We start from the raw sequence: 4,903 nt of genomic DNA on the forward strand, positions 1-4,903 counted from the left end.
ACACACACACACACACACACACACACACACACACACACACACCTGTACAGTAGAAGAACTTCATTATGTGTGAAACTGAGCCTAATATAGAGTGAAAATGTCACACCAACACTTAAAATATTTCTCTTTATTCTGTATCTGTACTCAGTTCTGCTGCAGTTTTTCTCATTTCTATTCATGTCTGTTCAGCTCTACTCGTGTGTTTTGACTCAAGCTATGTGATCTAGAACTGCTTTATTGTCTTCTTTTATAAGTCTTGTGGCTGTTTTAACAGATAATTACAGCAGTTTGTCTTGTGTTTATTCCTGCCAAACTCTTTTTACTCTAAAGTTCTGCTAACTCTGTTTCAGTTCTCCAGAATCTCTTTAAAGATGTTGTCTATATATAATCCTGTCAGTTATATTTGATGTTTTCTCTGAGGGAACTGAGTACACTCCAGACTCCGCCGTCATCTAAAAGTGAATGAACTCTCTTCATTATCCGTGTGCTGCTGAGGTTATTACTGCAGAGAATCAAAGACGGTGATACAACTTTATTAGAACTGTGATGTGTGTCTCTATATGAACAGATTTAAAGCAATCGTTCACCCCAAAATGAGAATATGCTGTAAATGTGTTCACCATCAGTTCATCTGAGATCAGGATGAGTTTGTTTCTTCATCAGGTTTGTAGAAATGTAGCACTGCATCAGTGTCTCAGCAATGGATGCTCTGCAGTGAATGGGTGCCGTCAGAATGAGAGTCCAAACAGCTGACAAAAACGGTTCTCAGTTCAGTGTACCGGTGAGCCGAAAACCAATGCAAGCGGTTCTTGCCTCGAGAACGAGACCCAGTGGGACGTTCATTACCTCAGCAGCACGCATGCTGCTCTGCTCGTGTTCATCTTCAGTTCTCTCCTCACAGCAGTTCAGTCAGTGTACTGTTTGAGTAAATTAATTACTCCGGGATACTGGTTTATTTCGACTCAGAGGGAGTGTCAGCCACGTTAAAAAAAGTGAATAATTTAAGTAATTGTGGATTAGTGTTTACTGGAGACGCGAACTGTTTCAAACGATTCAGTCCGATTTGGAGAACTGGTTCAACCGGTTCACTAAGAAGATCCGGTTAAATTGAACGATTCGTTCGCGAACCGGACATCACTGATTCAGACCAGAACACTTTTTCACTGGAGGAAGAGTTATTATGGCTTATGAACTCTATGTATTTGAGTTAAAAACGTCTTAATGCTGGATTAGTTTCAGCTTTTGTCTTCTCCAGATGTTAACTGATGGACTGGAGTGCTGTGGATTACTTGTGGATTATTGTGATGTTTTTATCAGCTGTTTGGACTCTCATTCTGACGGCACCCATTCACTGCAGAGCATCCATTGCTGAGACACTGATGCAGTGCTACATTTCTACAAACCTGATGAAGAAACAAACTCATCCTGATCTTGGATAACCAGAGGATGACCACGTTTACAGCACATGTCCATGTTTGGATGAACTATTGCTTCAAGCTGAAGGAGTTTCAGATGTGTTTTCATTGTCATTTAGACGGGTGTGACTGCAGGAGCTTCAGTTTCATGTTAAAATAGGCCAGAGTTTTCTTCATTCAGACCTTCTTTATACACACACGTCCATCTACAGCGTCTCTGAATCGTCTCAGATGAGTCTCGCTGTGTCTCCTGTGCAGATTCATTATACACGCATTCAGACAGTTTCTGAGAGATACTGAGAACTGAACATTATGAACAGCATCATTACAGGAGGAGCAAAATGCACAAAAGTAGAAATTCAGATGATTCTTCATGCAGCTCTCTTTCATCAAGCAGCAGCTCACAGGGATTCTGTCAAACTCTAGAAAAAAAGGAAAAACACCATGTTATAACTTCACATTCGGACAGTTTTTGACTGAGAGATAAACATAAGGCACTCACTGCTTTATGCAAACATACTTGAATCAAGATATATTTACTGGAGATGCAAAATGATTTAAGATATGAAGTCTTGTTTTATAAAAAAAATAGATCAAAATAAAGTGAGTTTATGCTTAAAACAAGAACAAATATTTTCCAATGAGGTCAGAAAAACCCCTTAATTTAAAAGGAAAACAAGATTATTTTTCTGACTCCATTCCATACAGCAAAGAATATATATTTGAAAATGTAATGGAAAACAAGACAAAAACACTTGTTTAGAAAGTGCTGATTGTCATGTGCCACATTCACTGTTTCTAGACTCACTCATTCATATCTGTTATTAACACTCATATTAACTAGTCTTGGTGCTGATCTTTTTTTTAGTGCTCATCTCAACTCATTTATTTATTATGTTTGGCAGTAAAGAGGAAGCAGTCGCCATGGAGATGGAGTTGCTAAGGGATTATCATTTCAGACGGCAACAGCTGACGATGCTGAGAAACACGTGTGCGGCCGCCATCACAACGCTCTGTAGGGACCAGAATTCAGCTACACTTAATGATTCTTTTAGATTGTTACATCAATCACATATCTCATAATTCAGAACTGCAAGATACATAATTCAGAATTGCAAAATATGTAATTCAGAATTGTGAGATATATAATTCTGTTCAAAAAACGTTTTTTCTCTCGACAAAAAAAATCATTTTACCCTCAACATTCACAATTGCGAGATATGATGTCAGAATTGTGAAATAGAAAGCCGCAGAAACAAAAAAACAACAAATTGCAATATGAAAATTCTGACTTTTTTTATTATCAGAATTGCGACTTTAAATCTCGCAGTTCTAAGTTTTTGTTTTTCAGAATTGCAAGAAATAGCCTGAATTGCAAGATATACAGTGCCGTGCGAAAGTATTCATACCCCTTCATTTTTTTCACATTTTGTTATGTTGCTGCCTTATGTTAAACTGCTTTAAACTAGTTTTTTTCCACATCAATCTACACTCCATACACCATAATGGTAAAGCAAAAAAACAGGTTTTTAACATCTTTGTAAATTTATTAAAAATAAAAAACTAAAATGATTCCATTGCATAAGTATTCATACCCTTATCTCGGACAGTTTAGCTCAGGAGCATTCATATTGCTTGTAGATGTTACTAAACTTCGAGTGAAGTTAACCTGTGGCAAATTCAATTGAATGGGTATGATTTGGAAAGGCACACGTCTTAATTAAAGGTCTAACAGCTGATAATGCATATCAGAGCAAAAACCAAGCCCTGAGGTCAAAAGAACTGCCTGTAGAGCTCAGAAACAGGTTTGCGTCAAGCCACACATCTGTGGAAGGGTTCAGAAAAAAATTCTGCTTCATTGAAGGTTCACAGAAGCATGTAGTCTCTGTTAGCCTTAATGAAGAAGTTTGAAACAACCAGGACTCTTTCTAGAGCTGGCCTCCTGGACAAACTGAGCAACTGATGGAGAAGGGCTTTGGTTAGACTGGTGAGCAAGAAGCTGATGGTCACTCTAGTTGAGCTCCATGATTATATGTACAGATGGGAGAAACCTACAGAAGGACAAACATCGCTGCAACACTCCACCGATCTGGGCTTTATGCTGGTGTGGCCAGACTTAATTCTCTCTTCAGTGAAGACACATGAAAACACACTTATAATTTGCAAAAAAAGCACCTAAAGGACCCCCAGACTGTGAGAAACAAGATTCTCTGGTCTGATGAACATCAATTCCAAACATTAATGTTTGAAGGAAACCAGCTCTGCTCAGCACCTGCAGAGTACCATCCCAAAAGTAAAGTGTGCTGGTAGCAGCCTCATGCTGTGGGGCTGTTTTTCAGCGGCAGGGACTCGTCAGAGCAGAAGAAATGCTCAGTGCAGCAAAATATAGAGATAGCCCTAATGAAAACCCAGTCCAGAGCAATCTTCTCCTCAGTGAAGACACATGAAAACACACTTGGAACTTGCATAAAAGCACCTAAAGGACTCTCAGACTGTGAGAAACAAGATTATCTGGTCTGATGAACCTCAATTCCAAGCATCATGTTTGAAGGAGAGCAGATTCCAAGCATCATGTTTGAAGGAAAGCAGCTCCGCTCATCACCTGCAGAGTAGCATCCCAAAAGTAAAGTGTGCTGGTAGCAGCCTCATGCTTTGGAGCTGTTTTTCAGCGGCAGGGACTCGTCAGAGCAGAAGAAATGCTCAGTGCAGCAAAATATAGAGATAGCCCTAATGAAAACCCAGTCCAGAGCATTCAGAACCTCAGACTGGGCAGAAGATTCACCTTCCAACAGAACAATGAACCTAAACAGACTCTGTGAATGGCCTTGAGTGACCCAGACACAGCCTGAGCTTGAACCCAATCAAACATTTCTGAAGAAACCTGAAGATGTGCGTCTGCCCTCATCCAACCTGACAGAGCTTAAGAGGTGAGGAGAAGAATGGGGGATAATTGCCAAATGCTGATGAGCAAAGCTTGTCGCATCAAACAAAAAAGACTTGAGGCTGTAAAGGTGCTTCAGCTAAATATTTAGTTATTATTACTTGGTACTTATTTCAGTTTTTTATTTGTAATAAATTTACGAAGTTGTGACAATTCTGTTTTTGCTTTGTCAGTATGGTATATGGAGTGTAGATTGATGTGGAAAAAAAGTAATTTAAAGAAGTTTATCATAAGGCAGCAACATAACAAAATGTAAAAAAAATGAAGGGGTATGAATACTTTCGCAATTCGCTTTTTTCTCTTTTAATCCCGTTGTGGAAACGGTTTCTGTCAGTGATTGTGTTCTGACAGGTTTCCCCGCTGGCGTCTCTGGAGAAGCGGCAGCCGACGGTTCTGGATCGGAACGGCTGTGTGGGTCTGGCGTGTGTTTGTGAGTGAACGCACCACAGCTCCAGTCTGATCTGTGATCTCTGAGACTGACGGATGTGTGTGTGTGTGTGTGTGAGACAGGAATACATCCCCACCGTCTTCACCCTCAGACGCTCTT

The sequence above is a fragment of the Sinocyclocheilus anshuiensis genome, unplaced genomic scaffold (assembly GCF_001515605.1).
Source record: "Sinocyclocheilus anshuiensis isolate Anshui unplaced genomic scaffold, SAMN03320099.WGS_v1.1 scaffold711, whole genome shotgun sequence".
In the NCBI taxonomy this organism is placed as follows: domain Eukaryota; kingdom Metazoa; phylum Chordata; class Actinopteri; order Cypriniformes; family Cyprinidae; genus Sinocyclocheilus; species Sinocyclocheilus anshuiensis.